Source organism: Lampetra planeri, chromosome 68, assembly GCF_965212315.1.
Source record: "Lampetra planeri chromosome 68, kcLamPlan1.2.h2, whole genome shotgun sequence".
In the NCBI taxonomy this organism is placed as follows: domain Eukaryota; kingdom Metazoa; phylum Chordata; class Hyperoartia; order Petromyzontiformes; family Petromyzontidae; genus Lampetra; species Lampetra planeri.
Window position 1 is genome coordinate 1037251 of NC_136173.1, and position 13149 is coordinate 1050399.

Genomic DNA, 13149 nt, shown 5'->3' on the forward strand with positions numbered 1-13149 from the left:
GTGGGGCCGCATCCAAATGGCGGACAGCTCCCTGCTAGCGTTGCGCCGCAGGGTGGGAGGTCCTAACGAGGACCAGGAGCGAACTGGCTCCTATGTACTTAAACAGGGCATGTTGATGAGATGGGACAGTTTGTCCCGGCGGCATGCACTGGTGGTGCCTTCTGCTGTGAGGGGGAAAGTTGTTTTGGCCGCACACGAACGCCTCTTGCATTTGGGGGTAAACAAAACGCTTGCCCTGCTTCAGCGTGATTATTATTGGCCGGGAATGGGGGGCGACGTGGTAAATATTCTGAAGGGATGCGTTGAGTGCGCCAGGCGGAAACCACCGCCCGTGGCAGCTAATCCACCGCTGCAATCCATTCAAGTCTCGCGCACTAACGAGCTTGTGGCGCTCGATATTCTGGGGCCCTTTCCAGTCACGCCTAGGGGTAATAAGTACCTGTTGGTGGGGGTCGAATATTTTACCCGGTGGCCTATGGCGTGGCCACTCGCCAACCAGTCGGCGGCGGCTGTGACGGACGCCTTTGTCCAGGGCTACGTCCTGGACAAGGGGGCTCCCGAACGCCTGCTGACCGACCAAGGGAAAATTTTTTCAAGTAAATTGCTGCAAGAGGTGTGCGATCTATTGGGCACTAAGAAGGTGCGTACTTCCCCGTACCACCCGCAGACGGACGGGATGGTGGAGAGACTCCACAAGACCTTGACTTCTATGCTGTGCCAGCGGGTGTGAGAGGCACATGTTGATTGGGACCTGCAGGTCCCGGGGGTCCTCGCCGCGTATAGAATGGCCCCTCATGCAGCCACGGGGTTTTCCCCATTCTATCTGATGTACGGTCGGGAAGCCGACCCGCCAATGGAAACGCAGCTTGGCCTGTCCGCACCACGACCTAATTCTAAATTGGCAGAACATATTAAATTTAATATTCATAAGCTGACAGAGGCAAGGGAGGCCGCACGGCTTAATTCGCGGGCTCGCCAAATTGCTAACGAGCGGTTGCGTGCACGAAAGGTGTCCGTGCACGACTGGAGACCGGGTGACAGGGCCTGGCTGCATTGCCCTCAGGCGCCTTTGGCTACGTCGCCTAAGTTGTTGAAGCCATGGCGGGGACCCGTGGAGGTCGTGCGTGTTGCACGTCCCCAGTGCGTTCAGATAAAATGGGGAAAGCGACGGTGGTACGTCCACCCCTCCCGACTGAAACCGTTCTCGCCTCCATATGGCCTCCCCTTGTGTCGTGAGGGCCGAGCATGTGACGTGACCGACGACCCAAAGGGGAAAATGTCCTTGCCTGATCCTCACATGCTTCCGCCTGATCTCCTCCCAGGTCTCTCGGAACTGACAGCTGCCGACCACCGGCGGCCGGATCTTTGCGGCGGGGCCGGTCCTTTCAGGCCCGACCCGCGCCGTCTAGACCAACCGGAACCACCGGACGGTCGTCAGCGTCCCGTCCCATATGACGGACCGGCCAGACGGACTCGCGCCAAGGCGCGCTACTTTTCATGACCTACCATGTGAGGAGTCGAGGAAGTTGGAGCGCCTCGTCGCTGCGGTAGTCACGGGGACGCCGGGCGCGTTCATTTTCTGGAAATCACTTTTATTATGTTGTTCGTCGGGCTGTATATAGCTTTTTATAAGGTGTTGTGTGTTATTGTTGACTTTTCTTGTGTTAATTGTCAAATTGTACATAGGTTGCTGTTGTGTTTTTGTTGTGTTACGGGGCACACTGGGGGGGTGGGGGTTTTGTTGCGTTAACGGTGTGTGAGGTTGTTGGTTAGCAGCCGGGACGGCTGCGAGCTATGTGGGGGGGGGGGGGGGGTGATGTAGTGGCGATACGCGCTGGGGTAGCGATCAGGTGCCAGCGCGTCGGGATTAGATGTGTGTGTGGTGACGCGCGCTGACGGTGAGGGATCAGGGGTCAGCGCGGGATCGTGTGTTGTGTGGTGCTGATTGGCTGGGGGCCGGTGACGCGCTGGTGTGGGAGTGATCGGGTGGCAGCGCGGCGTGATTGGGTGATGAGTGGAAACACGCGCTGGGGGAAAGCGGATCGTAGAGATAGTGCGTCGTGATTGGTTCACTAAGGAGCGATGCTCACATCGAGGTCCGCATCCGCTCCGTCTCCCGGGAGGAGGGACTATATAAGGTGATGCGCACAGGCGCACGGGGAGAGTGTAACCAGCGAAGACTGAAGACGGAGAGGAAGAGACAGGGCCCTGCGGTACCCAGTCCCGCTGTCCTGTGAGGACCCGGACTCGGTGTAACCCAGAGACGGAGTGTAGGGGGAGCATGCGGTGTCAGCATGCGGAGTGTGTAGCCAGAGAGCTAGAGTCTACACGAGACGAGTGATGTGTGTAGCCAGAGAGCTAGAGTCTACACGAGACGAGTGATGTGTGTAGCCAGAGAGCTAGAGTCTACACGAGACGAGTGACGTGTATAGCCAGAGAGCTAGAGTCTACACGAGACGAGTGGAGTGTGTAGCCAGAGGCATAGGGTCTACACGAGACGAGTGATGTGTGTGGCCAGAGAGCTAGAGTCTACACGAGACGAGTGGAGTGTGTAGCCAGAGAGCTAGAGTCTACACGAGTTGAGTAAAGAGTGTAGCCAGAGGCAGAGAGTCTACACGAGTTAAGTAAAGTGTGTCGTCGGAAGAATAGAGACCACACGTTGTATTGTGACAAGTCAAGATTTAATAAAAAGTGTGTTACCCGTCAAGAAGTTTCCTGCCGTCATTTCCGATACTTCACTGGTATATTGTTTTTGTAGCGCTGTATATATATTGGTATTTTACTAATAGCAATTTTGACTCCCTAGGAAACAATGATGTCAAGAAAGAGAAAAATTTACTCGGAGTGTAGGATATTCAAAGAACAGTGGACTTATGATTACTTTTTCATGCAGTACAAGGAAAGAGCTGTGTGTCTGATATGCCAGAATATAGTGTCTGTGTTCAAAGAATAAAATTTACGTCGACACTATGAAACTCAACATAAAGATAAATATGATTGTTTGGTCGGAGAAGTGAGAAAAGATAAAATATTAAAACTGAAAAATACATTAACAACTCTGCTAAATACTTTTGTGAAGCAGAAGCAGCTAAATATTTCATCACTGCGAGCAAGTTTTCAAGTTGCCAAGCTAATAGCGTGCACTGGCAGACCATTCGTGGAGGGAGAATTTGTTAAAGAATGCCAATTTATTTAGTACAGTGAGTCTTTCAGGACCTACAATTACACGGAGGATTGAAGAAATGGGAGACAATTTGCATCAGCATTTGCAAAACTCCACAAAAAAAACTTTCCTATTTTTCCTTGGCACTCGACGAAAGCAATGATGTTCGTGATTCTGCACAACTTCTAATTTTTATTCGTGGGACGAATGACTATTTCAAAGTCACAGAAGAGCTTGCTGCACTGCAAAGCATCAAAGGAACAACTACAGGAGAGGATATCTATGAAAAAGTTTGCCAAACTGTGAATGGTTTGGAGCTGAACTGGGCTAAACTAGCCAGTGTGACAACTGATGGTGCTCCTAGCATGGTGGGGTCTAATAAAGGAGTAATTGCTCGCATTAACCAAGAGATGGACAAACATAACCATTCTCATCCAATAGCCATACACTGCCTCATCCACCAACAAGCGCTGTGTAGTAAATCACTGAAGTGGGACTCTGTTATGAAAATTGTGGTATCTTGTGTTAACTTCATTAGAGCTCATGCACTAAACCACAGACAATTTCAGGAATTTCTGTCTGAACTAAATGTTGACTATGAAGATGTTCTGTACCACACAGAAGTCCGTTGGCTGAGTCGAGGGAGAGTTTTGAAACGTTTCTATGACTTACTTCCACAGATTACAGCTTTTCTGCTTTCAAAAAACAAAGAAGTACCAGAGCTCAATGATGCAGAATGGAAATGGCACCTTGCCTTTCTGACAGATGTAACAGATCTACTCAACAGTTTCAATGTGCAACTTCAAGGAAAGGGGAAGCTCATCTGTGATATGCAATCACATGTCAAAGCATTTTAAGTAAAATTAGGCCTCCTCATCAAACAAGTTAAGGAGGAAAACTTCTGCCATCTCCCCACAACTCAAAATCTGTTAGCGGAAAAACCATTGGTTGCAATTCCCAAACAAAACATGTGTGGATTCACTGGAAAAATTGCAAAAGGAGTTCCAATTTAGATTTAAAGAGCTTCATCTCCATGAACAGGACATACAGCTTTTCTGTAACCCATTTTCTATTGACATTGAAAATGTGGATACAATTTACCAAATGGAACTGGCTGAACTGCAGAATTGTGACTCTCTGAAAAACGCATTCAAGTCAAGCAACCTTCATAATTTCTATGCATCTCTCCCCTCTGAGACATATCCTCATCTCAGGAACCATGCACTCAAAATGGCAACCATCTTTGGCAGCACTTATGTCTGTGAACATACTTTTTCCAGAATGAAATATTTGAAATCTCCAACCAGATCTAGACTAACGGATGCACACTTGCATCACTTGTTACGACTAGCAGTGACAAATATGGAACCGGACATTGACCATCTCATTAGCCAAAAGCAGGCCCATAGTTCCCATTGAAATACTGGCAAGTTTGTTTATTTAACTTTACTTGTTCTTCATTTTGAATATTGTATTTGTTCCCGTTTTGTTTCTTCACTTCAAAATAAGATATATGCAGTGTGCATAGGAATTTGTTCATAGTTTTTTTTTAACTATAGTCCGGCCCTCCAACGGTCTGAGGGACAGTGAACTGGCCCCCTGTTTAAAAAGTTTGAGGACCCTTGGTATAGTGTATCGTGTAGTGTATAGTGTTGTGTATAGCAGAGTAGTGTAGTATTATGTTGAACTTCTTTCGCACCGTACGTAGCCAGCCACGCTGATCGGAGGTGCGAGGAAAGGATGACAAACTAAACGCAAAAAGCCGTTCCAAAGAAATTAGTTTTCAATAGAGCATGGTAGTTTATAGTGCAGTTTGTATACTGTAGTGTTTCACATAGTGTATAGTGTAGCAGTAATGTGTGTTGAACTTCTTGCGCACCGTACGTAGCCAACCGCGCTAATCGGAGGTGTGGGGGGGAAGGCCAACAACACAAAACACAACAACGAGCAGTTCCCCCCAAAAATGTCGTTTTCAATTCAGAAGTGTGAGATTTGATTATTCAATAAATTCTCAAAGGGGCCGTCCATAAATGACGTCACGCACCTCGGGGGGTCAGACATTTGTGACGAGGGGGGGGGGTGAGAAATGTGACGTCACATCAAAATGCGCAACTTTAAATAAATATAGACAACACGTTCGACTTAATTAAATAGACTTTTTAATAAATGTTTTCTCCTACAACATCAGAGTGCAGCGCCACATTAAATACGCACTACAATGACAACATATTATTAGGTTTTTTCGGGAAATTCACGTAGGTAAAAATTTAAAATTAATACAGCTATCGTGCTGTGACGGTTCCACCTGAAGACGGAAGTTTGTGTTGCCTCCGAAACGTCGTGATTTTTTAAATTTTTATTTTACTTTTATTAATTTTATTTTTTTACCTACGTGACTGTTGAAACAGCTATCGTGCTGTGACGGTTCCACCTGAAGACGGAAGCTTGTGTTGCCTCCGAAACGTCGTGATTTTCATTTTATTTTACTTTTATTAATTTTAATTTTTTACCTACGTGATTTTACCGAAAAAAACCTAAGAATATGAATCCTTGCAGTCACGAAAGCTTCAAATCTAGAAACAATGACAACAGTTTAAATCGATTTTGAAGCATGTTTTATTTTTTTGGGGGGGAGGGGCAGAGCTTTGTGACGTCATATTTGAGGGGGTGGGGGTCTGACATTTTGTAACGCCGTGTGACGATGGGGAGATGGGGGGGTCAATCAAAAATCGTCCAACATTGCGTGACGTCATTTATGGACGGCCCCAAAGTTCTACGGCAGCTATCCACGTGTGAATGGGCGGTGCAAAGTCACCAAACCTGTGACCTGGGGGTGGTGCGGGGTGGTTTGGACATTGCGTGCTCATTTGAAGCCAGTGACACCCATGTTCGATTATTCACCACAGCTAACATCAGTGGCGAGAGATAATCCGTGCAGGAACGAGCTCCCCCCCCCTTCCTTCATGAATCTAAATTGGAAACGAATTTATTTCGAGATGCTTTTTGTGTCCAGTTTGTTGTCTTTCTCCCGCGCACCTCAAATTAGCCACGGTTGGCTCCGGACGGTGTGAAAGAAGTTCAATATCCAAATAACACCACGATACACTACACTGTACACTACACTATACACTACACAATGATATACACTACACTACACAATGCTATACACTACTATACACTACACAATGCTATACACCAGAGGTGTGGACTCGAGTCATGTGACTTGGACTCGAGTCAGACTCGAGTCATGAATTTGATGACTTGCGACTCGACTTGGACTTGCATAACAATGACTTTGTCCCACCTATGAGATGTGGACTCGAGTCATGTGACTTGGACTCGAGTCAGACTCGAGTCATGAATTTGATGACTTGCGACTCGACTTGGACTTGCATAACAATGACTTTGTCCCACCTCTGCTATACACTACTATACACTACACTACACAATGCTATCCACTACTATACACTACACAATGCTATACACTACACAATGCTATACACTACTATACACTACACTACACAATGCTATACACTACACAATGCTATACACTACACAATGCTATACACTACGATACACTACACAATGCTATACACTACTATACTATACACTACACAATGCTATACACTACTATACACTACACTACACAATGCTATACACTACTATACACTACACAATGCTATACACTACACAATGCTATACACTACTATACTCTACACAATGCTATACACTACTATACACTACACTACTGTACACTACACAATGCTATACAGCCAGAGGAGGGACAAAGTCATTGTTATGCAAGTCACAAGTAAGTCTCAAGTCTTTGCTCTCGAGTCCCGAGTCAAGTCGAGTCAAAGATGAGGCAAGTCCCAAGTCGAGTCAGAAGTCAAAGCCTGCAAGTCTCAAGTCGAGGCCAAAGTCCTACCATTTTAGTTTCGAGTCATTTCAAGTCCTCTTAGCACAGAAATTAAATTCATATAAATCATGTATGTCTGTAAGATTTGTATTTATTTAAACCTCTTTTTATACAATGACATTAATCAAACACAGTAAAAAACAGAAAATTTTATTTTCACAAAAAATGCTCTTATTTCAACAGCATATTGCACTAGAACAATGCACAACAGCTTCAGTCCTGTATTGCATTGACCTCATATTGCAAAACAGTTTAACTTTCAAATAGACATGGGTTCTTTTAGCCTAAACTTTTTTACACTACTATACACTACACTACTGTACACTACACAATGCTATGCAGGCAGAGGTGGGACAAAGTCATTGTTATGCAAGTCACAAGTAAGTCTCAAGTCTTTGCTCTCGAGTCCCGAGTCAAGTCGAGTCAAAGATGAGGCAGGCAAGTCCCAAGTCGAGTCAGAAGTCGAAGCCTGCAAGTCTCAAGTCGAGTCCAAAGTCCTACCATTTTAGTTTCGAGTCATTTCAAGTCCTCTTAGCACAGAAATTAAATTTATACAAATCATGTATGTCTGTAAGATTTGTATTTATTTAAACCTCTTTTTATACAATGACATTAATTAAACACAGTAAAAAACAGAAAATTTAATTTTCACAAAAAATGCTCTTATTTCAACAGCATATTGCACTAGAACAATGCACAGCAGCTTCAGTCCTGTATTGCATTGACCTCATATTGCAAAACAGTTTAACTTTCAAATAGACATGGGTTCTTTTAGCCTAAACGTTTTTAAACATGTCATCAATAAAATCCTCACTCCTCAAAATTATCACTTCTGAAAAACTGGACCAACCTGATAATATAATTGGAATGCCTCCATAGAGACTGGTGTGTATGAGAGAGAGAGAGAGCTGTGTGGACAGGTGATGAGCAGAGAGTGAGTGTGTGTGCGCATGCGTGCTGTGGACAGGTGGAGGGAGGCCCCTACACTGCATTGCATTTGCAAAAGATCAAATTGGCCAAAAGTCTGTCAGTCATTTGTGCACGATGGGGACGCAGAATGATGCCACCATGGCCGAAAACTCGCTCCACTGGAGCACTAGAAGCAGGCACTGCCAAGACTCGGATGGCTACTTGAAAGAGTGAAGGAAGAGTCTTACTGTTCAGTGCCCAGAACAAAAGGGCATTCTGTCCTTCTGCCATGTCAATGTAGTGACTTAGCTGTACTGCTGGTGGGGTCCCAACATCCCTTTTCTGCCTCTTATGGTATGCAGCAAACAGCCCTTCTCCTTCCATGTCCTCTAGTTCTTCTTCAGCAGGCACCGGCACAGGCACAGGTTGCTCCGTCTCTGCAGCATCTTTCAGGATCAATTCTAAAAAAACGTGTCACAACAGCAGAAACAAAAGAGCTCTTATTACCATTACTGATGTTGATGATACTGTGCAAGACTGAAAATTGTTATTATTGTTAAAGTCAGATTAATATCACATTAGATCCTAGATCAGATTAGGATCAAATTATTTTACGTTGCATTTAAGTTGCATTGCAAGTCAATAAGATTTACCTTTAACTCGTTGTGCCACCTCTGCCTTGATGTCACGGTTGACCAGCACATGGGGCTCAATCCACAGCAGACAAAAGGCTGGATCCAAGGCAGCTGCTTTCAGGTAGACTGTCTGAAAAGGGGGCAGTGATCCCTTCTTGAGACTGGTCCATTTTCACATTAATGAAGATCCCAAGAAATCTTTTTTCCAGGGATGCCTGCAGACCTCTGACCAGGCCGCTCAGGAAACGAACTTGAGGCTTCAGCTTCTCAAGATGGTGATTGAGGGACAAGACGGATGGAACAACTGCACTGATTGTAATGACTTTCTCCCCGTGTCAAATCAGTTGCTTCTCCGAACGGTTTCAAGATGTCCACCAACTCCTTCAGCAGATTCCACTCTCGTAGTGTGAATGACAGTTCTTTATGCCCGGCCTTCTCAAGAACTGCGCAGAGCTTTTGCTGATCACAATGAAGGACTGCTTTCACCTGCCGCAGTGTAGAATTCCACCTCGTGCTCACTGCAGCAGGGATGCCTCTGTGCTCCCCAAATTCACCATCGAATATGTCTTTAAACGTTGTGCTTGTGTGGAGCAGGCAGCTAAGTTTTGATAACTTGGAGAGAGAAGGACATGCCGCTTTTGTTTCTTTCAAACCGTCTCCCACCACCAGCTGCAATGTGTGTGCAAAACACTGCAGGCGCTGTTTCTTTGCCATAGCAGCATCGACGGTTTGCTGGTCTTCTAGGGTTAAGTCATGCCATAGCTCAGGATCATCAAGATTATCTCCAGCATCATCATCTTCCTCCTGTTCGCTGGGGAAGCGTACCGTAAATGCCTTGCGCATGTTAGCAGCATTGTCACTAATGATATAGTCCAATTTAGCTTTGATGTTGTATTCATCACATATTGCCTCAAATTGGTCACAGATGCGCTCCGCTGTGTGAGAGCCTTTGAAGCGGTTGCAGGCCAAGAGATTTGTCTTTAGCTGTACCCTCTCTGCATCTCTCTCCATCCAGTGCACAGTGACACCAAGGAATCCCCTCATCTTTCGATCAGACCAAATGTCCACAGTGACTGAAACATGGTCAGTGTTGCTCAATTGAGTTTTTAACTTTGAACGTCTCTCCTCCGCAAGGCTCTCTGTTTTTGTGGTCAGCGTTCGGCGACAGACTGGGGTATACTTGCTGTCCAGCACAGCCAGAAAGTGACGAAAGCTCTTATTTTCCACAATAGATAGAGGAAAATTGCAATCAATAATCAAGTCAGACAGTATCGCATTGGAGATGGCCTTCTGCTGTGGGTGGCTCATGCTGTAACGCCCTACACGAGTGTCCAGGAATTGTGAGATTGAAGGCTGTTGTGGTTCATCTACGATGCTTTTGTTCATCTGGTATTCTTCATACCTGTAACAGAAAAGAATATGAAACAGATGTCAGAAAATCCCTTATAGCTACACATGTTGTATTTGAAACTACTCTTTACTCATATCAATGTTGTTGTGTTAATATTCATTGTCTATTGTACACTACGGTATACGATAATACATTTCAGTTTCAGTGTATGCAATATTAAGAATATTTTCACTGCTTCAAAAGTCATAAGAAAGCCCTTTCCCTCAAGAAACTGAAGTCATATGCTTTATAGCAGTGGTTTTCAAAGTGGGGACGGGGACCCCTGGGTGCCGCGAGGGGGTGCTAGGGGGGCCATGGCAAGTTGGCATGAAAAGTATAGCAAAACAAAATAATTGAATAAATTAAATAAGTAAAATAAACCAAATTAAACCAAAAATAAGCTAAACAATATCCCCATTAGTTAAGAACTGCACTATAATAATCTATTGCATCTCTGAACATTACTACTATAATCGTTATTATTTTATTATATACTGTATATATCCTAGTGGTGCGCTGCCTCACAGACCTAGACTACGGTAGCACGCTATGTCCATGCGCTGCCTGCTGTTTGGGCATGATATGAAAAGGGAAGGCTAATGGTGGATCTTCTGTGACTGTGTCATCATTTTCCTCTTTACAGTGTATATGTCTTACTATGTTTCCTGTTGTACTTGGATGGGTTTAGGGATGCACCAACTCCATCGAGTTGTGAAAGGAGGTGCACAGAAAAAAGAGTGTGGCACGGCCCATGTCAGGGGGGCCTTGGCTGGAATCTACTGGTATATGGGGGGCCTTGTCATGGTAAAGTTTGGGAACCCCTGCTTTATAGTTCACTCTCTCCTGCACACCAGATTCCATGGTGCCTTGCTGCATCACACAGCAATTGCAGGTCTACTGCTGCCTCATTCATTGTTTAATTGTGATAGTTTATGTCTTCAGAGACAGTTCAGCTTAGTTGTGATTAACCAAAATTACATAAACGACCTCAATGAGGCAGCACACCAGCCACTCTGAAACTGAACGATTGAAAGAATAAAACTGGAAGGCCTGTTTTTGTCTCATGTGTGTTGGAGAGACTGAGATATACATTTGTGTTTATCCGTCTAGCAGCAAGGTAGAAATGATACTTTAAAACGGACGTTGACATGATGTTGAAGAGGTTTTCCATCTGAGTGTGCTACACTCATGTACCTCATATAATCGGGGTTCAAAAATCCCTATTTTTGTAAGCATTAACCAGCAAGGGAGACGTGCGTTTACTGTCTCGTTGATACAGTAAATATGCAGCAGCTAGTAATTTACGGTACATCCGATAAGGTGCTTAGCATTCGTTCAAAACTTACCTTTCTTTGTGCAACTTCAGGTGTCGAACAAAGTTAGACGTTGTGGCAGCACCGTCTGTAATCTTCGACCCGCATGTTTTGCAAATTGCAACTCGTTTTTTGTCGACTACATTGTAATTTTTATAGCCAAACGAAACTATCTTCGGTATCATTTTGCCAACTGGCGCGTTGTTGCTTGTTGCGCTTCATTGGTTGTCTTGCAATGTGCCTGCTTAGATGCTGTCCAATCAAAACAACGTGGGACTACAGTGATTGGATGTCGTGCAGGCAGCGCGCGTGCTCTCTGCATGCATACAGGTGGTGCACATTTTTTTCACAGATGCAGATAAACTGAGAGCGGCGCCGCCGTGTGAACATTTTTTCCCCCAGTTTTCATGGGAAGTAGCAAGTCTTCTCGAGTCAAAAGGCGCAAGTCCAAGTGAAGTCACGAGTCATTGATGTTAAAGTCCAAGTCGAGTTGCCAGTCTTTGTACATTTTGTCGAGTCGAGTCTGAAGTCATCAAATTCATGACTCGAGTCTGACTCGAGTCCAAGTCACATGACTCGAGTCCACACCTCTGCTATACACTACGATACACTCCACTACTATACACTACACAATGCTATACACTACAATACACGACACACTACACTGCTATACACTACGCTACTGTACAATACACCACTGTACTAGATTGACACAGTCTGTTGTCCTTTCCCCGCTCCTCCGATGAGCACGGTTGGCTACATACGGTGCGAAAGAAGTTCAACAGACAATACACACACACACGTAAACACGTGCTGGCCAGGGTGGTTGACGCCTGTTGTTTAAACAACCCCCAAACTTAATTTGGAGCTTTCGTGACTGCAGGAATTATTCTTTGGTTCAGTCACGAAAGCTCCAAATTAAGTTTGAACCACTTCTACGGGGAAATTTAAAGTTTTTTTTTTCTCTCTCTCTCTGGTTTTTTCGTTGTCTCTCTCTGCTTGTGTATCGGTCTTCGTGTCTGTGTTTTTTCAAATTTCACACTTAACTTCTAATTTAGCAATCTTTGGAAGAACGTAATCAACCAGGCTATGCGTTAATTGTGTGTTGACCGACCCTCTGTGTTGCATTGCATTACATTTCGAAATTTTTGCTAGGTTAGTTAATTTAGTGTGCCTCTCTCCCTGCCTCCTAATTTTTTCAAGCTTTCGTACCGTACCACTCATCGTGCTACTCATTGACATGCTAATTTCTCTAACCCCTCTCTCTCCGCCCCTGCCCCCCTCTCTCAAGCTTTTTACACCTTGCCACTCACCGTTTACACTCATGGACATGCTAATTTCTCTAACCCCTCCCTCTCTCCCCGCCCCCGCCCCCCCTTTCTCTATTTAAGGCCTCGACCCAGAGGCGTAGTTTCTTTTTGTGCCTATGTTTGCTCTCTCTCTATGTATCTCTGTGATATCTGTCTGCTTATATGTCTGCTTATATGTCTGTCTATGTTTCTGGTTCTGTGTTTAATCTCTCTCTCAAATTTAGCATTCTCAGGAAGAACGTAATCAACCAGATAGGGTGTTGACTGTTATGTTATCCGACTCTCTGTTGTATTACATTACATTTCTAAGTATACATTAATAGATTTGTGTTTCTATTTAATTTATACCTGATGATGATTGCTTGTGTTGCAATCGAAACGTCGTATGCTAGTATTTAATTTATTATTTTATCTTTATACGTGACTTTACCCAAAGAACCAAAGAATAACCCCCAAACTGCCTTCATGCAACTGTGCATCATTTGTCTACCACCACCGACCACCACGAGA

General features: G+C 44.7%; 1 long non-coding RNA gene across 1 annotated transcript; it reads right to left on the reverse strand.

Annotated features, from left to right (window-relative positions):
* Positions 1-7699: 7699 nt before the first annotated feature.
* LOC144737335 (uncharacterized) lies at positions 7700-11714 on the reverse strand. The gene is made up of 3 exons (XR_013588941.1): positions 11363-11714; positions 8645-10028; positions 7700-8452 (listed from the first exon to the last, which is right to left on the reverse strand). It is a non-coding gene; the product is annotated as an uncharacterized LOC144737335 (long non-coding RNA).
* Between the last annotated feature and the right edge of the window lie 1435 nt (positions 11715-13149).